Source organism: Carcharodon carcharias, chromosome 15 (genome assembly GCF_017639515.1).
Source record: "Carcharodon carcharias isolate sCarCar2 chromosome 15, sCarCar2.pri, whole genome shotgun sequence".
Classification (NCBI taxonomy): Eukaryota; Metazoa; Chordata; class Chondrichthyes; order Lamniformes; family Lamnidae; genus Carcharodon; species Carcharodon carcharias.
In genome coordinates this window covers 74,410,302-74,430,955 of record NC_054481.1, presented here as the reverse complement: position 1 = coordinate 74,430,955, position 20,654 = coordinate 74,410,302, and positions in this window count along the sequence as shown.

The window sequence follows — 20,654 nt, the reverse complement described above, 5'->3', positions numbered from 1 at the left end:
AGATGCAGGATAAATGAGAGCGAGGAGAGCGGGGGAGTCGTGGGATAAAAGAGCGCGAGGGGAGCGCCGGAGACATGGGATAAAAAAGCGCAAGGAGACCGCTGGAGACACAGGATAAAAGAGTGTGAGGAGAGTGGAGGCACAGGATAAAATAGCGTGAGGAAAGCGGAGGAGACACAGTATAAAAGAGTAAAAGAGCACTAGGAGAGTGGAGGAGACACAGGATAAAAGAGTGCGAGGAGAGCGGTGACACAGGATAAAAGAGTGTGAGGACAGCGCCGAAGATACTGGATTAAAGAGTGAGAGGAGAGCGGAGACACAGGATAAAAGAGTGTGATGTCAGCGCCTTAATTACTGGATAAAAGAGTGCGAGGAGAGCGGAGACACGTGATAAAAGAGTACGAGGACAGCGCCGAAGATACTGGATAAAAGAGTGCGAGGAGAGCGGAGACGCAGAAGAAAAGAGCGCAAGGAGAGTTGAAGAGAGGCAGGATAAAAGAGCATGAGGAGAGTGGAGGCACAGGATAAAAGAGCGTGAAGAGAGCAGAGGAAAAGCAGGATAAAAGAGCATGAGGAGAGCGGAGACACAGTACAAAAGAACGCGAGGAGAGCGGAGACAAAGGATAAAAGAGCGCAAGGAGATCGGAGCAGACGGAGGATAAAAGAGCACGAGGAGAGCGGAGACACAGGATTAAAGTGCGTGAGGAGAGAGGGGACACAGGATAAAAGAGCATGAGGAGAGCGGATATGCAGGATAAAGTAGCACAAGGAGAGTGGAGACACAGGATAGAAGAGTGTGAGGAGACCAGAGACGCAGGATAAAGGAGCATGAGTAGAGCCGAGATGCAAGATAAAAGAGCGCGAGGAGAGCAGAGACACATGATAAAAGAGCACGAGGAGAGCAGCAGAGACGCAGGATAAAAGAGCGCGAGGAGAGCAAAGACGCAGGATAAAAGAGTGCAAGGAGAGCAGAGACACAGGAGAAAAGAGGGAGAGGAGAGTGGAGACACAGGATAAATGAGCGCGAGGAGAGCGGAGACACGGGATAAAAGAGCGGGAGGAGAGTGGAGGAGACGCAGGATAAAAGAACAGGAGGAGAGCGGAGACACAGGATAAAAGAGTGCGAGGACAACGCCGAAGATACTGGATAAAAGAAAGCGAGGAGAGCAGAGACACAGGATAAAAGAGCACGAGGACAGCGCCGAAGATGCAGGATAAAAGAGCAGGAGGAGAGCGGAGACACAGGATAAAAGAGTGCGAAGACAGCGCTGAAGATGCAGGATAAAAGAGCACGAGGAGAGCGCCGGAGATACTGGATAAAAGAGCGCGAGGAGAGCGGAGACACAGGAGAAATGACAGCGAGGAGAGCGGAGGAGATGCAGGACAAAAGTGCACGAGGAGAGCTGAGACACAGATAAAAGAGCGCAAGGAGAGCGGAGACACAGGATAAAAGAGCACGAGGAGAGCGGAGGAGACGCAGGATAAAAGAGCGCGAGGAGAGTGGCGTAGATGCAGGATAAAAGAGCGCGAGGAGAGCGGGGGAGACGTGGGATAAAAGAGCGCGAGGAGAGCGCCAGAGATACGGGATAAAAGAGCGCAAGGAGAGCGCTGGAGACAGAGGATAAAAGAGCATGCGGAGAGCGCAGACGAAGTATAAGAGAGCACGAAGAGAGCGGAGACACAGATAAAAGATCACAAGGAGAGCGGAGACACAGGATAAAAGAGCATGAGGAGAGCGGAGACGCAGGATTAAAGAGTGCGATTAGAGCGGAGACACAGGAGAAAAGAGCTTGAGGAGAGTAGAGTAGAAGCAGGATAAAAGAGCACGAGGAGAGTGGTGACGCAGGATAAAAGAGTGCGAGGAGTGCGGAGACACAGGATAAAAGAGCGCGAGGAGAGTGGAGACACAGTATAAAAGAGTAAAAGAGCACGAGGAGAGCGGAGGAGACACAGGATACAAGAGCGCATTGAGAACGCCGGAGACATGGGGTAAAAGAGCATGAGGAGAGCGCAGACAAAGGATAAAAGAGCACGAAGAGAGCGGAGACACAGATCAAAGATCACAAGGAAAGCGGAGACACAGGATAAAAGAGCGCGAGGAGAGCAGAGGAGAAGCGGGATAAAAGAGCATGAGGAGAGCGGAGACACAGGTAAAAGAGCGCAAGGAGAGCGGAGACACAGGATAAAAGAGAATGAGGAGAGCGCCGGAGACACGGGATAAAAGAGCTCAAGGAGAGTACTGGAGACACAGGATAAAAGAGCGTGAGGAGAGTGGAGTCACAGGATAAAAGAGCATGAAGAAAGCGGAGGAGACACAGTATAAAAGAGTAAAAGAGCATGAGGAGAGCAGAGGAGATACAGGATAAAAGAGTGCGAGGACAGCGCCGAAGATACTGGATAAAAGAGTGTGAGGAGAGTGGAGACACAGGATAAAAGAGTGCGAGGGCAGCGCCGAAGATACTGGATAAAAGAGTGAGAGGAGAGCGGAGACACAGGATAAAAGAGCGCAAGAAGAGCGGAGACGCAGGATAAAAGAGTGCGAGGAGAGAAGAGACACAGGATAAAAGAGCGCAATGAGAGCGCTGGAGACGCAGGATAAAAGAGCACGAGGAGAGCGGCGACACAGGATAAAAGAATGCGAGGAGATTGGAGACACAGGATAAAAGAGCGCGAGAAGAGCGGAGGAGACGCAGGATAAAAGAGCACGAGGAGAGTGGCGTAGATGCAGGCTAAAAGAGCGTGAGGAGAGTGGGGGAGACGTGGGATAAAAGAGCGCGAGGAGAGTGGAGACACAGTATAAAAGAGTAAAAGAGCACAAGGAGAGCGGAGAGACACAGGATACAAGAGCGCAATGAGAGCGCTGGAGACATGGGGTAAAAGAGCATGAGGAGAGCGGAGGAGCCGCAGGATAAAGGAGCACGAGAAGAGCGTAGACACAGATAAAAGAGCGCAAGGAAAGCGGAGACACAGGATAAAAGAGCACGAGGAGAGCGGAGGAGACGCAGGATAAAAGAGCGCGAGGAGAGTGGCGTAGAGGCAGGATAAAAGAGCGTGAGGAGAGCGGGGGAGACGTGGGATAAAAGAGCGCGAGGAGAGCGCCAGAAACACTTGATAAAAGAGCGTGAAGAGAATGGAGGCACAGGATAAAAGAGGGTGAGGAGAGCGGAGGAGACACAGTATAAAAGAGTAAAAGAGCACGAGGAGAGCGGAGGAGACACAGGATACAAGAGCGCAATGAGAGCGCTGGAGACATGGGGTAAAAGAGCATGAGGAGAGCGGAGGAGACGCAGGATAAAGGAGCACGAGAAGAGCGTAGACACAGATAAAAGAGCGCAAGGAGAGCGGAGACACAGGATAAAAGAGCACGAGGAGAGCGGAGGAGACGCAGGATAAAAGAGCGCGAGGAGAGTGGCGTAGAGGCAGGATAAAAGAGCGTGAGGAGAGCGGGGGAGACGTGGGATAAAAGAGCGCGAGGAGAGCGCCAGAAACACGGGATAAAAGAGCGTGAAGAGAATGGAGGCACAGGATAAAAGAGGGTGAGGAGAGCGGAGGAGACACAGTATAAAAGAGTAAAAGAGCACGAGGAGAGCGGAGGAGACACAGGATACAAGAGCGCAATGAGAGCGCCGGAGACATGGGGTAAAAGAGCATGAGGAGAGCGCAGACAAAGGATAAAAGAGCACAAAGAGAGCAGAGACTCAGATAAAAGATTGCAAGGAGACCCGAGACACGAGATAAAAGAGCACGAGGAGAGCGGAGACGCAGGATAAAAGAGCGTGAGGAGACTGGAGGCACAGGATAAAAGAGCCTGAAGAAAGCGGAGGAGACACAGTATAAAAGAGTAAAAGACCATGAGGAGAGCGGAGGAGACAAAGGATAAAAGAGTGCGAGGACAGCGCCGAAGTTACTGGATAAAAGAGTGTGAGGAGAGCGGAGACACAGGATAAAAGAGTGTGAGGAGACTGGAGGCACTGGATAAAAGAGCCTGAAGAAAGCGGAGGAGACACAGTATAAAAGAGTAAAAGACCATGAGGAGAGCGGAGGAGAGACAGGATAAAAGAGTGTGAGGACAGCGCCGAAGATACTGGATAAAAGAGTGCGAGGAGAGCGGAGACACAGGATAAAAGAATGCGAGGACAGCGCCAAAGATGCAGGATTAAAGAGCACGAGGAGAGCGGAGATGCAGGATAAAAGAGAGTGAGGAGACTGCCAGAGATACTGGATAAAAGAGTGCGAGAAGAGCGGAATTACAGGACAAATGACCGCGAGGAGAGCGGAGGATACGCAGGATAAAAGAGCACAGGAGAGCGGAAGAGATGCAGGATAAAAGAGCGTGATGTGAGCGGCAGAGATGCAGCATAAAAGAGCGCGAGGAGCTTGGGAGAGACGTGGGATAAAAGAGCGCGAGGAGAGCGCTGGAGACATGGGATTAAAGAGCGCAAGGAGAGCGCTGGATACACTGGATAAAAGAGCGTGAGGAGAGTGGAGGCACAGGATAAAAGAGCAGGAGGAGAGCAGAGATGCAGAATAAAAGAGCGCGAGGAGAGCAGAGACACTGGAAAAAAGAGCGCGAGGAGAGCAGCAGAGACGCAGGATAAAAGAGCGCGAGGAGAGCAAAGACGCAGGATAAAAGAGTGCGAGGAGAGCAGAGACACAGGAGAAAAGAGGGCGAGGAGAGTGGAGACACAGGATAAACGAGCGCAAGGAGAGCGGAGACACAGGAGAAAAGATTGCGAGGACAGCGCCGAAGTTGCAGGATAAAAGAGCACGAGGAGAGCGCGGGAGATACTGGATAAAAGAGCGTGAGGAGAGCGGAGACACAGGGCAAATGACAGCGAGGAGAGCAGAGGAGATGCAGGATAAAAGACCATGAGGAGAGCAGAGACACAGATAGGAAAGCGGAGACACAGGATAAAAGAGCACGAGGAGAGCGGAGGAGACGCAGGATAAAAGAGCACGAGGAGGGTGGCGTAGATGCAGGATAAAAGAGCACGAGGAGAGCGGGGGAGACGTGGGATAAAAGAGCGCGAGGAGAGCGCCAGAGACACGGGATACAAGAGCGCAAAGAGAGCGCTGGAGACAGAGGATAAAAGAGCGTGAGGAGACTGGAGGCACAGGATAAAAGAGCGTGAGGAGAGCGGAAGAGACACAGTATAAGAGAGTAAAAGAGCACGAGGAGAGCGGAGGAGACACAGGATACAAGAGCGCAATGAGAGCGCCGGAGACATGGGGTAAAAGAGCAAGAGGAGAGCGCAGACAAAGGATAAAAGAGCACGAAGAGAGCGGAGACACAGATAAAAGATTGCAAGGACAGCGGAGACACCGGATAAAAGAGTATGAGGAGAGCGGAGACACAGGATAAAAGAGCGCGAGGAGAGTGGAGACACAGGATAAAAGACCACGAGGAGAGCGGAGGAGACGTAGGATAAAAGAGCACGAGGAGAGCGGAGACACAGGATAAAAGAGCGCGAGGAGATTGGAGACACAGGATAAAAGAGGTCGAGGAGAGCGGAGGAGACGCAGGATAAAAGAGCATGAGGAGAGCGGAGACACAGATAAAAGAGCGCAAGGAGAGCAGAGACACAGGATAAAAGAGCACGAGGAGAGCGGAGGAGGCACAGGATAAAAGAGTGCGAGAAGAATGGTGGAGATGCGGGATAAAAGAGCGCAAGGAGAGCAGAGATGCAGGAGAAAAGAGCGCGAGGAGAGTGGAGGAGGCACAGGAGAAAAGAGCGCGAGGAGAGTGGAGACAAAGGATAAATGAGCATGAGGAGAGTGGAGACACAGGATAAAAGGGCGTGAGTAGAGCGGAGGAGACACAGGATAAAAGAGCACGAGGAGAGCGGGGGAGACACAGGATAAAAGATCACGAGGAGAGCGGGGCAGTCACAGGATAAAAGAGCACAAGGAGAGCGGAGATGCAGGAAAAAAGATTGTGAGGAGAGCCAAGACACAGGCTAAAAGAGGGTGAGGAGAGCGGAGATGCAGGATAAAAGAGAGTGAGGTGAGAACCGGAGACACAGGATAAAAGAGCGCAAAGAGAGCGGAGGAGATGCTGGATAAAAGAGTGTGAGGAGAGCGGAGGAGACAAAGGATAAAGGATTATGAGGAGAGTGGAGACACAGGACAAATGACTGCGAGGAGAGCGGAGGAGGCGCAAGATAAAAGAGCACGAGGAGAGCGGAGACACAGATAAAAGAGTGCAAGTAGAGCGGAGACACAGGATAAAAGAGCGTAAGGAGAGCACGGGAGACACAGGATAAAAGAGCGTGAGGAGTGCGGAGACACAGGATAAAAGAGCGCGAGGGGAGCGGCGGAGATGCAGGATAAATGAGCGCGAGGAGAGCCGTGGAGACGTGGGATAAAAGAGCGCAACGAGAGCGCTGGAGACACAGGATAAAAGAGTGTGAGGAGAGTGGAGGCACAGGATAAAAGAGCGTGAGGAAAGCGGAGGAGACACAGGATAAAAGAGTAAAAGAGCACGAGGAGAGCGGAGGAGACACAGGATAAAAGAGTGCGAGGACAGCGCCGAAGATACTGGTAAAAGAGTGCGAGGAGAGCGGAGACACAGGAGAAAAGAGTGCGAGAAGAGCGGACAAGATGCAGGATAAAAGAGCGCGAGGAGAGCGGAGACGCAGGATAAAAGAGCACAAGGAGAGTGGAGGAGAGGCAGGATAAAAGAACATGCGGAGAGTGGTGACACAGGATTAAAGAGTGTCAGGAGAGCAGAGGAAAAGCAGGATAAAAGAGCATGAGGAGAGCGGAGACACAGTATAAAAGAACGCGAGGAGAGCGGAGACAGGATAAAAGAGCGCAAGGAGATCGGAGCAGACGCAGGATAAAAGAGCACGAGGAGAGCGGAGACAAAGATAAAAGAGCAAGAGGAGACCCGAGACACAGGATTAAAGTGCGTGAGGAGAGAGGAGACACAGGATAAAAGAGCCTGAGGAGAGCGGAGACAAAGGATAAAAGAGCGCAAGGAGATCGGAGCAGACGCAGGATAAAAGAGCACGAGGAGAGCGGAGACAAAGATAAAAGAGCATGAGGAGACCCGAGACACAGGATTAAAGTGCGTGAGGAGAGAGGAGACACAGGATAAAAGAGCCTGAGGAGAGCAGAGGTGCAGGATAAAAGAGCATGAGGAGAGCGGAGATGCAGGATAAAGGAGCACAAGGAGAGCGGAGACACAGGATAGAAGAGTGTGAGGAGACCAGAGACGCAGGATAAAGGACCATGAGGAGAGCAGAGACGCAGGATAAATGAGCGCGCGGAGAGCAGAGTCACCTGATAAAAGAGCACGAGGAGAGCAGCAGAGACGCAGGATAAATAGCGCGAGGAGAGCAAAGACGCAGGATAAATGATTGCAAGGAGAGCAGAGACACAGGAGAAAAGAGGGTGAGGAGAGTGGAGACACAGGATAAATGAGCGCGAGGAGAGCGGAGACACAGGATAAAAGAGCGTGAGGAGAGCGGAGGAGACGCAGGATAAAAGAACACGAGGAGAGCGGAGACACAGGATAAAAGAACGCGAGGAGAGTGGAGACACAGGATAAAAGAGTGCGAGGACAACGCCGAAGATACTGGATAAAAGAAAGCGAGGAGAGCAGAGACACAGGATAAAAGAGCACGAGGACAGCGCCGAAGATGCAGGATAAAAGAGCACGAGGAGAGCGGAGACACAGGATAAAAGAGTGCAAGGACAGCGCGGAAGATGCAGGATAACAGAGCACGAGGAGAGCGCCGGAGATACTGGATAAAGGAGCGCGAGGAGAGCTGAGACACAGGACAAATGATCGCGAGGAGAGCGGAGGAGATGCAGGATAAAAGAGCATGAGGAGAGCGGAGACACAGATAAAAGAGCGCAAGGAGAGCGGAGACACAGAATAAAAGAGCACGAGGAGAGCGGAGAAGATGCAGGATAAAAGAGCACGAGGAGAGGGGGGAGACGTGGAATAAAAGAGCGTGAGGAGAGCGCCAGAGACACGGGATAAAAGAGCGCAAGGAGAGCGCTGGAGACACAGGATAAAAGAGCGTGAGGAGACTGGAGGCACAGGATAAAAGAGCATGAGGAGAGCGGAGGAGACACAGTCTACAAGAGTAAAAGAGCACGAGGAGAGCGGAGTAGACAAAGGATACAAGAGCGCAATGAGAGTGGAGACACAGATAAAAGATCGCAAGGAGAGCAGAGACACAGGATAAAAGAGCACGAGGAGAGCGGAGATGCAGGATAAAAGAGTGCGAGGAGAGCAGAGACACAGGATAAAAGAGCGTGAGGAGAGTAGAGTAGAGGCAGGATAAAAGAGCCCGAGGAGAGTGGAGACGCAGGATAAAAGAGTGCGAGGAGAGTGGAGACACAGGATAAAAGAACGCGAGGAGCGTGGAGACACAGGATAAAAGAGCACGAAGAGAGTGGAGGAGACGCAGGATAAAAGAGCGCGAGGAGATTGGAGACACAGGATAAAAGAGCGCGAGGAGAGTGGAGACAAAGGATAATTGAACATGAGGAGAGTGGAGACACAGGATAAAAGAGTGTGAGGAGAGCGGGGGAGACACAGGATAAAAGAGCACGAGGAGAGCGGGGGAGACAAAGGATAAAAGAGCACGAGGAGAGCAGGGGAGTCACAGGATAAAAGAACACAAGGAGAGCGGAAATGCAGGAGAAAAGAGCACGAGGAGAGCAGAGACGCAGGAAAAAAGATCATGAGGAGAGCCAAGACACAGGCTAAAAGAACGTGAGGAGTGCGGAGACGCAGGATAAAAGAGCACGAGGAGAGCACCGGAGACACAGGATAAAATTGCGCAAAGAGAGCGGAGGAGATGCTGGATAAAAGAGTGTGAGGAGAGCAGAGGAGACAAAGGATAAAAGAGCATGAGGAGAGTGGAGGCACAGGACAAATGATCGCGAGGAGAGCGGAGGAGACGCAAGATAAAAGAGCACGAGGAGAGTGGAGACACAGATAAAAGAGCGCAAGGAGAGCGGAGACAGAGGATAAAAGAGCACGAGGAGAGAAGAGGAGACGCAGGATAAAAGAGCGCGAGGAGAGGGGCGTAGATGCAGGATAAAAGAGCGTGAGGAGAGGGGGGAGACGTGGAATAAAAGAGCGTGAGGAGAGCGCCAGAGACACGGGATAAAAGAGCGTGAGGAGACTGGAGGCACAGGATAAAAGAGCATGAGGAGAGCGGAGGAGACACAGTCTAAAAGAGTAAAAGAGCACGAGGAGAGCGGAGTAGACAAAGGATACAAGAGCACAATGAGAGCGGAGACACAGATAAAAGATCGCAAGGAGAGCAGAGACTCAGGATAAAAGAGCACGAGGAGAGCGGAGATGCAGGATAAAAGAGTGCGAGGAGAGCAGAGTCATAGGATAAAAGAGCGTGAGGAGAGTAGAGTAGAGGCAGGATAAAAGAGCACGAGGAGAGTGGAGATGCAGGATAAAAGAGTGCGAGGAGAGTGGAGACAAAGGATAAAAGAACACGAGGAGCGTGGAGACACAGGATTAAAGAGCGCGAGGAGAGTGGAGGAGACGCAGGATAAAAGAGTGCAAGGAGATTGGAGACACAGGATAAAAGAGCGCGAGGAGACTGGAGACAAAGGATAATTGAGCATGAGGAGAGTGGAGACACAGGATAAAAGAGCGTGAGGAGAGCGGGGGAGACACAGGATAAAAGAGCACGAGGAGAGCGGGGGAGACAAAGGATAAAAGAGCAAGAGGAGAGCGGGGGAGTCACAGGATAAAAGAGCACAAGGAGAGCGGAGATGCAGGAGAAAAGAGCACGAGGAGAGCAGAGACGCAGGATAAAAGATCGTGAGGAGAGCCAAGACACAGGCTAAAAGAGCGTGAGGAGTGCGGAGACGCAGGATAAAAGAGCGTGAGGAGAGCACCGGAGACACAGGATAAAAGAGCGCAAAGAGAGCGGAGGAGATGCTGGATAAAAGAGTGTGAGGAGAGCAGAGGAGACAAAGGATAAAAGAGCATGAGGAGAGTGGAGACACAGGACAAATGATCGCGAGGAGAGCTGAGGAGACGCAAGATAAAAGAGCACGATGAGAGCGGAGACACAGATAAAAGAGTGCAAGGAGAGCAGAGACATAGGATAAAAGAGCGCAAGGAGAGCGTGGTAGACACAGGATAAAAGAGTGTGAGGACAGCGGAGACGCAGGATAAAAGAGTGCGAGCAGAGGGGAGATGCACGATAAATGAGTGCGAGGAGAGCGGAGCAGACGGAGGATAAAAGAGCACGAGGAGAGCGGAGACAAAGATAAAAGAACATGAGGAGAGCAGAGACACAGGATAAAAGTGCGTGAGGAGAGAGGAGACACAGGATAAAAGAGCACGAGGAGAGCGGAGGAGACGCAGGATAAAAGAGCGCGAGGAGAGCAAAGACGCAGGATAAAAGAGTGCAAGGAGAGCAGAGACACAGGAGAAAAGAGGGAGAGGAGAGTGGAGACACAGGATAAATGAGCGCGAGGAGAGCGGAGACACGGGATAAAAGAGCGGGAGGAGAGTGGAGGAGACGCAGGATAAAAGAACAGGAGGAGAGCGGAGACACAGGATAAAAGAGTGCGAGGACAACGCCGAAGATACTGGATAAAAGAAAGCGAGGAGAGCAGAGACACAGGATAAAAGAGCACGAGGACAGCGCCGAAGATGCAGGATAAAAGAGCAGGAGGAGAGCGGAGACACAGGATAAAAGAGTGCGAAGACAGCGCTGAAGATGCAGGATAAAAGAGCACGAGGAGAGCGCCGGAGATACTGGATAAAAGAGCGCGAGGAGAGCGGAGACACAGGAGAAATGACAGCGAGGAGAGCGGAGGAGATGCAGGACAAAAGTGCACGAGGAGAGCTGAGACACAGATAAAAGAGCGCAAGGAGAGCGGAGACACAGGATAAAAGAGCACGAGGAGAGCGGAGGAGACGCAGGATAAAAGAGCGCGAGGAGAGTGGCGTAGATGCAGGATAAAAGAGCGCGAGGAGAGCGGGGGAGACGTGGGATAAAAGAGCGCGAGGAGAGCGCCAGAGATACGGGATAAAAGAGCGCAAGGAGAGCGCTGGAGACAGAGGATAAAAGAGCATGCGGAGAGCGCAGACGAAGTATAAGAGAGCACGAAGAGAGCGGAGACACAGATAAAAGATCACAAGGAGAGCGGAGACACAGGATAAAAGAGCATGAGGAGAGCGGAGACGCAGGATTAAAGAGTGCGATTAGAGCGGAGACACAGGAGAAAAGAGCTTGAGGAGAGTAGAGTAGAAGCAGGATAAAAGAGCACGAGGAGAGTGGTGACGCAGGATAAAAGAGTGCGAGGAGTGCGGAGACACAGGATAAAAGAGCGCGAGGAGAGTGGAGACACAGTATAAAAGAGTAAAAGAGCACGAGGAGAGCGGAGGAGACACAGGATACAAGAGCGCATTGAGAACGCCGGAGACATGGGGTAAAAGAGCATGAGGAGAGCGCAGACAAAGGATAAAAGAGCACGAAGAGAGCGGAGACACAGATCAAAGATCACAAGGAAAGCGGAGACACAGGATAAAAGAGCGCGAGGAGAGCAGAGGAGAAGCGGGATAAAAGAGCATGAGGAGAGCGGAGACACAGGTAAAAGAGCGCAAGGAGAGCGGAGACACAGGATAAAAGAGAATGAGGAGAGCGCCGGAGACACGGGATAAAAGAGCTCAAGGAGAGTACTGGAGACACAGGATAAAAGAGCGTGAGGAGAGTGGAGTCACAGGATAAAAGAGCATGAAGAAAGCGGAGGAGACACAGTATAAAAGAGTAAAAGAGCATGAGGAGAGCAGAGGAGATACAGGATAAAAGAGTGCGAGGACAGCGCCGAAGATACTGGATAAAAGAGTGTGAGGAGAGTGGAGACACAGGATAAAAGAGTGCGAGGGCAGCGCCGAAGATACTGGATAAAAGAGTGAGAGGAGAGCGGAGACACAGAATAAAAGAGCGCAAGAAGAGCGGAGACGCAGGATAAAAGAGTGCGAGGAGAGAAGAGACACAGGATAAAAGAGCGCAATGAGAGCGCAGGAGACGCAGGATAAAAGAGCACGAGGAGAGCGGCGACACAGGATAAAAGAATGCGAGGAGATTGGAGACACAGGATAAAAGAGCGCGAGAAGAGCGGAGGAGACGCAGGATAAAAGAGCACGAGGAGAGTGGCGTAGATGCAGGCTAAAAGAGCGTGAGGAGAGTGGGGGAGACGTGGGATAAAAGAGCGCGAGGAGAGTGGAGACACAGTATAAAAGAGTAAAAGAGCACAAGGAGAGCGGAGAGACACAGGATACAAGAGCGCAATGAGAGCGCTGGAGACATGGGGTAAAAGAGCATGAGGAGAGCGGAGGAGCCACAGGATAAAGGAGCACGAGAAGAGCGTAGACACAGATAAAAGAGCGCAAGGAAAGCGGAGACACAGGATAAAAGAGCACGAGGAGAGCGGAGGAGACGCAGGATAAAAGAGCGCGAGGAGAGTGGCGTAGAGGCAGGATAAAAGAGCGTGAGGAGAGCGGGGGAGACGTGGGATAAAAGAGCGCGAGGAGAGCGCCAGAAACACTTGATAAAAGAGCGTGAAGAGAATGGAGGCACAGGATAAAAGAGGGTGAGGAGAGCGGAGGAGACACAGTATAAAAGAGTAAAAGAGCACGAGGAGAGCGGAGGAGACACAGGATACAAGAGCGCAATGAGAGCGCTGGAGACATGGGGTAAAAGAGCATGAGGAGAGCGGAGGAGACGCAGGATAAAGGAGCACGAGAAGAGCGTAGACACAGATAAAAGAGCGCAAGGAGAGCGGAGACACAGGATAAAAGAGCACGAGGAGAGCGGAGGAGACGCAGGATAAAAGAGCGCGAGGAGAGTGGCGTAGAGGCAGGATAAAAGAGCGTGAGGAGAGCGGGGGAGACGTGGGATAAAAGAGCGCGAGGAGAGCGCCAGAAACACGGGATAAAAGAGCGTGAAGAGAATGGAGGCACAGGATAAAAGAGGGTGAGGAGAGCGGAGGAGACACAGTATAAAAGAGTAAAAGAGCACGAGGAGAGCGGAGGAGACACAGGATACAAGAGCGCAATGAGAGCGCCGGAGACATGGGGTAAAAGAGCATGAGGAGAGCGCAGACAAAGGATAAAAGAGCACAAAGAGAGCAGAGACTCAGATAAAAGATTGCAAGGAGACCCGAGACACGAGATAAAAGAGCACGAGGAGAGCGGAGACGCAGGATAAAAGAGCGTGAGGAGACTGGAGGCACAGGATAAAAGAGCCTGAAGAAAGCGGAGGAGACACAGTATAAAAGAGTAAAAGACCATGAGGAGAGCGGAGGAGACAAAGGATAAAAGAGTGCGAGGACAGCGCCGAAGTTACTGGATAAAAGAGTGTGAGGAGAGCGGAGACACAGGATAAAAGAGTGTGAGGAGACTGGAGGCACTGGATAAAAGAGCCTGAAGAAAGCGGAGGAGACACAGTATAAAAGAGTAAAAGACCATGAGGAGAGCGGAGGAGAGACAGGATAAAAGAGTGTGAGGACAGCGCCGAAGATACTGGATAAAAGAGTGCGAGGAGAGCGGAGACACAGGATAAAAGAATGCGAGGACAGCGCCAAAGATGCAGGATTAAAGAGCACGAGGAGAGCGGAGATGCAGGATAAAAGAGAGTGAGGAGACTGCCAGAGATACTGGATAAAAGAGTGCGAGAAGAGCGGAATTACAGGACAAATGACCGCGAGGAGAGCGGAGGATACGCAGGATAAAAGAGCACAGGAGAGCGGAAGAGATGCAGGATAAAAGAGCGTGATGTGAGCGGCAGAGATGCAGCATAAAAGAGCGCGAGGAGCTTGGGAGAGACGTGGGATAAAAGAGCGCGAGGAGAGCGCTGAAGACATGGGATTAAAGAGCGCAAGGAGAGCGCTGGATACACTGGATAAAAGAGCGTGAGGAGAGTGGAGGCACAGGATAAAAGAGCAGGAGGAGAGCAGAGATGCAGAATAAAAGAGCGCGAGGAGAGCAGAGACACTGGAAAAAAGAGCGCGAGGAGAGCAGCAGAGACGCAGGATAAAAGAGCGCGAGGAGAGCAAAGACGCAGGATAAAAGAGTGCGAGGAGAGCAGAGACACAGGAGAAAAGAGGGCGAGGAGAGTGGAGACACAGGATAAACGAGCGCAAGGAGAGCGGAGACACAGGAGAAAAGATTGCGAGGACAGCGCCGAAGTTGCAGGATAAAAGAGCACGAGGAGAGCGCGGGAGATACTGGATAAAAGAGCGTGAGGAGAGCGGAGACACAGGGCAAATGACAGCGAGGAGAGCAGAGGAGATGCAGGATAAAAGACCATGAGGAGAGCAGAGACACAGATAGGAAAGCGGAGACACAGGATAAAAGAGCACGAGGAGAGCGGAGGAGACGCAGGATAAAAGAGCACGAGGAGGGTGGCGTAGATGCAGGATAAAAGAGCACGAGGAGAGCGGGGGAGACGTGGGATAAAAGAGCGCGAGGAGAGCGCCAGAGACACGGGATACAAGAGCGCAAAGAGAGCGCTGGAGACAGAGGATAAAAGAGCGTGAGGAGACTGGAGGCACAGGATAAAAGAGCGTGAGGAGAGCGGAAGAGACACAGTATAAGAGAGTAAAAGAGCACGAGGAGAGCGGAGGAGACACAGGATACAAGAGCGCAATGAGAGCGCCGGAGACATGGGGTAAAAGAGCAAGAGGAGAGCGCAGACAAAGGATAAAAGAGCACGAAGAGAGCGGAGACACAGATAAAAGATTGCAAGGACAGCGGAGACACCGGATAAAAGAGTATGAGGAGAGCGGAGACACAGGATAAAAGAGTGTGAGGAGAGTAGAGTAGAAGCAGGATAAATGAGCACGAGGAGAGTGGAGACGCAGGATAAAAGATTGCGAGGAGAGCGGAGACACAGGATAAAAGAGCGCGAGGAGAGTGGAGACACAGTATAAAAGAGTAAAAGAGCACAAGGAGAGCGGAGAGACACAGGATACAAGAGCGCAATGAGAGCGCCGGAGACATGGGGTAAAAGAGCATGAGGAGAGTGCAGACAAAGGATAAAAGAGCACGAAGAGAGCGTAGACACAGATAAAAGATCGCAAGGAGAGCGGAGACACAGGATAAAAGAGCACGAGGAGAGTGGAGACGCAGGATAAAAGAGTGCGAGGAGAGCGGAGACACAGGATAAAAGAGCGTGAGGAGAGCGGAGGAGACGCAGGATAAAAGAGCATGAGGAGAGCGGAGACCAAGATAAAAGAGCGCAAGGGGAGCAGAGACACAGGATAAAAGAAAGCGAGGAGAGCGCCGGAGAGACGGGATAAAAGAGCTCAAGGAGAGCACTGCAGACACAGGATAAAAGAGCGTGAGGAGAGTGGAGTCACAGGATAAAAGAGCATGAAGAAAGCAGAGGAGACACAGTATAAAAGAGTAATAGAGCTTGAGGAGAGCGGAGGAGACACAGGATAAAAGAGTGCGAGGACAGCGCCGAAGATACTGGATAAAAGAGTGTGAGGAGAGTGGAGGCACAGGATAAAAGAGCGTGAGGAAAGCGGAGGAGACACAGTATAAAAGAGAAAAAGAGCGGAGGAGACACAGGATAAAAGAATGCGAGGAGAGCAGTGACATAGGATGAAAGAGTGTGAGGACAGCGCCGAAGATACTGGATAAAAGAGTGTGAGGAGAGCGGAGACACAGGATAAAAGAGTGTGAGGTCAGCGCCGAAATTACTGGATAAAAGAGTGCGAGGAGAGCGGAGACACGTGATAAAAGAGTACGAGGACAGTGCCGAAGATACTGGATAAAAGATTGCAAGGAGAGCGGAGACACAGGATAAAAGAGTGCGAGAAGAGCGGAGGAGATGCAGGATAAAAGAGCGCGAGGAGAGCGGAGACGCAGGATAAAAGAGCGCAAGGAGAGTGGACGAGAGGCAGGATAAAAGAGTGTGAGGAGAGTGGAGACACAGGATAAAAGAGCGTGAGGAGAGCAGAGGAAAAGCAGGATAAAAGAGCATGAGGAGAGCGGAGACACAGTATAAAAGAATGCGAGGAGAGCGGAGACAAAGGATAAAAGAGCGCAAGGAGATCAGAGCAGACGGAGGATAAAAGAGCACGAGGAGAGCAGAGACAAAGATAAAAGAGCATGAGGAGAGCGGAGACACAGGATTAAAGTGCGTGAGGAGAGAGGAGACACAGGATAAAAGAGGCTGAGGAGAGCAGAGACGCAGGACAAAAGAGCATGAGGAGAGCGGAGATGCAGGATAAAGGAGCACAAGGAGAGCGGAGACACAGGATAGAAGAGTGTGAGGAGACCAGAGACGCAGGATAAAGGAGCATGAGGAGAGCCGAGACGCAGGATAAATGAGCGTGAGGAGAGCAGATTCACATGATAAAAGAGCACGAGGAGAGCAGCAGAGACGCAGGATAAAAGAGTGCGAGGAGAGCAAAGACGCAGGATAAATGATTGCAAGGAGAGCAGAGACACAGGAGAAAAGAGGGCGAGGAGAGTGGAGACACAGGATAAATGAGCGCGAGGAGAGCAGAAACACAGGATAAAAGAGCGTGAGGAGAGCGGAGGAGACGCAGGATAAAAGAACATGAGGAGAGCGGAGACACAGGATAAAAGAACACGAGGAGAGTGGAGAGACAGGATAAAAGAGTGCGAGGACAAGGCCGAAGTTGCAGGATTAAAGAGCACGAGGAGAGCGGAGACACAGTATAAATGAGTGCGAGGACAGCGCCGAATATGCAGGATAAAAGAGCACGAGGAGAGCGCCGGAGATACTCAATAAAAGAGCACGAGGAGAGCGGAGACACAGGACAAATGACAGCGAGGAGAGCGGAGGAGATGTAGGATAAAAGAGCACGAGGAGAGCGGAGACAAAGATAAAAGAGCGCAAGGAGAGCGGAGACACAGGATAAAAGAGCACGAGGAGAGCGGAGGAGATGCAGGATAAAAGAGCACGAGGAGAGCGGAGACACAGGATAAAAGAGCGCGAGGAGATTGGAGACACAGGATAAAAGAGGTCGAGGAGAGCGGAGGAGACGCAGGATAAAAGAGCACAAGGAGAGCGGAGACACAGATAAAAGAGCGCAAGGAGAGCGGAGACACAGGATAAAAGAGCACGAGGAGAGCGGAGGAGGCACAAGATAAAAGAGTGCGAGAAGAGCGGTGGAGTTGCGGGATAAAAGAGCGCAAGGAGAGCAGCGATGCAGGATAAAAGAGCACGAGGAGAGTGGAGGAGACACAGGAGAAAAGAGCGCGAGGAGAGTGGAGACAAAGGATAAATGAGCATGAGGAGAGTGGAGACACAGGATAAAAGAGCGTGAGGAGAGCGGGGGAGACACAGGATAAAAGAGCACGAGGAGAGCAGGGGTGACACAAGATAAAAGGGCACGAGGAGAGCGGAGATGCAGGAGAAAAGAGCACGAGGAGAGCGTAGACACAGGCAAAAATATCGTGAGGAGAGCCAAGACACAGGATAAAAGAGCGCAAAGAGAGCGGAGGAGATGCTGGTTAAAAGAGTGTGAGGAGAGCGGAGGAGACAAAGGATAAAAGAGCATGAGGAGAGTGGAGACACAGGACAAATTTCCGCGAGTAGAGCTGAGGAGATGCAAGATAAAAGAGCACGAGGAGAGTGGAGACACAGATAAAAGAGTGCAAGGAGAGCGGAGACACAGGATAAAAGAGCGCAAGGAGATCGCGGGAGACACAGGATAAAAGAGCGTGAGGAGAGCGGAGACGCAGGATAAAAGAGTGCGAGGAGAGCGAAGGAGATGCAGGATAAATGAGCGGTAGGAAAGCGGGGGAGACGTGGGATAAAAGAGCACGAGGAGAGCGCCAGAGACACAGGATAAAAGAGCGCAAGGAGAGCGCTGGAGACATAGGATAAAAGAGTGTGAGAAAGAGTGGAGGCACAGGATAAAAGAGCGTGAGGAAAGCGGAGGAGACACAGTATAAAAGAGTAAAAGAGCACGAGGAGAGCGGAGGAGACACAGGATAAAAGAGTGCGAGGAGAGCGGTGACACAGGATAAAAGAGTGTGAGGACAGCGCCGAAGATACTGGATAAAAGAGTGCAAGCAGAGCGGAGACACAGGATAACAGAGTGTGAGGTCAGCGCCGAAATTACTGGATAAAAGAGTGCGAGGAGAGCGGAGACACGTGATGAAAGAGTACGAGGACAGCGCCGAAGATACTGGATAAAAGAGTGCGAGGAGAGCGGAGACACAGGATAAAAGAGCGCGAGGAGAGCGGAGACACAGTATAAAAGAGTAAAAGAGCATGAGGAGAGCGGAGGAGACACAGGATACAAGAGCGCAATGAGAACGCCGGAGTCATGGGGTAAAAGAGCATGAGGAAAGCGCAGACAAAGGATAAAAGAGCACAAAGAGAGCAGAGACACTGATAAAAGATCGCAAGGAGAATGGAGACAAAGGATAAAAGAGCACGAGGAGAGCGGAGATGCAGGAAAAAAGAGTACAAGGAGAGCGGAGACTCAGGATAAAAGAGCGTGAGGAGAGTAGAGTAGAGGCAGGATAAAAGAGCACGAGGAGAGTGGAGACGCAGGATAAATGAGTGCGAGGAGAGCGGAGACACAGGATAAAAGAGCGCGAGGGGAGTGGAGACACAGGATAAAAGAGCACGAGGAGAGCGGAGGAGAAGCAGGATAAAAGAGCACGAGGAGAGCGGAGACAAAGGATAAAAGAGTGCGAGGAGATTGGAGACACAGGATAAAAGAGGTCGAGGAGAGCGGAGGAGACGCAGGATAAAAGAGCACGAGGAGAGCGGAGGAGATGCTGGATAAAAGAGTGTGAGGAGAGTGGAGGAGGCAAAGGATAAAAGAGCATGAGGAGAGTGGAGACACAGGACAAATGACCGCGAGGAGAGCGGAGGAGACGCAAGATAAAAGAGCACGAGGAGAGCGGAGACACAGATAAAAGAGTGCAAGGAGAGCGGAGACACAGGATAAAAGAACGCAAGGAGGGCGCGGGAGACACAGGATAAAAGAGCGTGAGGAGAGCGGAGAGGCAGGATAAAAGAGCGCGAGGAGAGCACCGGAGTCACAGGATAAAAGAGCGCAAAGTGAGCGGAGGAGATGCTGGATAAGAGTTTGAGGAGAGCGGAGGAGACAAAAGATAAAAGAGCATGAGGAGAGTGGAGACACAGGACAAATGACTGCGAGGAGAGCTGAGGAGACGCAAGATAAAAGAGCACGAGGAGAGCGGAGACATAGATAAAAGAGTGCAAGGAGAGCACTGGAGAAACAGGATAAAAGAGTGTGAGGAGAGTGGAGGCACAGGATAAAATAGCGCAAGGAGAGTGGTGGAGAGGCAGGATAAAAGAGCGTGAGGAGAGTGGAGACACAGGATAAAAGAGTGCGAGAAGAGCGGAGGAGATGCAGGATAAAAGAGCGCGAGGAGAGCGGAGACGCAGGATAAAAGAGCGCAAGGAGAGTGGAGGAGAGGCAGGATAAAAGAGCGTGAGGAGAGTGGAGACACAGGATAAAAGAGCACGAGGAGAGCGGAGGAGACGCAGGATAAAAGAGCACGAGGAGAGCGGAGACATAGGATAAAAGAGCGCGAGGAGATTGGAGACACAGGATAAAAGAGGTTGAGGAGAGCGGAGGAGACGCAGGATTAAAGAGCATGAGGAGAGCGGAGGAGATGCTGGATAAAAGAGTGTGAGGAGAGTGGAGGAGGCAAAGGATAAAAGAGCATGAGGAGAGTGGAGACACAGGACAAATGACCGCGAGGAGAGCGGAGGAGACGCAAGATAAAAGAGCACGAGGAGAGCGGAGACACAGATAAAAGAGTGCTTGGAGAGCGGAGACACAGGATAAAAGACTGCAAGGAGGGCGTGGGAGACACAGGATAAAAGAGCGTGAGGAGAGCGCAGATGCAGGATAAAAGAGCACGAGGAGAGTGGGGGAGATACAGGATAAAAGAGCACGAGGAGATTGGAGACACAGGATAAAAGAGGGCAAGGACAGCGGAGGAGACGCAGGATAAAAGAGCACGAGGAGAGCGGAGACACAGAGAAAAGAGCGCAAGGAGAGCGGAGAAACAGGATAAAAGAGCGTGAGGAGAGTAGAGTAGAAGCAGGATAAAAGAGCACGAAGAGAGTGGAGACCCAGGATAAATGAGAGTGAGGAGAGCGGAGACACAGGATAAAAGAGCGCGAGGAGAGTGGAGACACAGTATAAAAGAGTAAAAGAGCACAAGGAGAGCGGAGGAGACACATGATAGAAGAGCGCAATGAGAGCGCCGGAGACATGGGGTAAAAGAGCATGAGGAGAGCGCAGACAAAGGATAAAAGAGCACGAAGAGAGCGGAGACACAGATAAAAGTTCGCAAGGAGAGCGGAGACACAGGATAAAAGAGCACGAGGAGAGCGGAGATGCAGGATAAAAGAGTGCGAGGAGAGCGGAGACACAGGATAAAAGAGCGCAAAGAGAGCGGAGGAGATGCTGGATAAAAGAGTGTGAGGAGTGCGGAGGAGACAAAGGATAAAAGAGCATGAGGAGAGTGGAGACACAGGACAAATGACCGCGAGGAGAGCTGAGGAGACGCAAGATAAAAGAGCACGAGGAGAGCGGAGACACAGATAAAAGCGTGCAAGGAGAGCGGAGACACAGGATAAAAGAACGCAAGGAGGGCGCGGGAGACAAAGGATAAA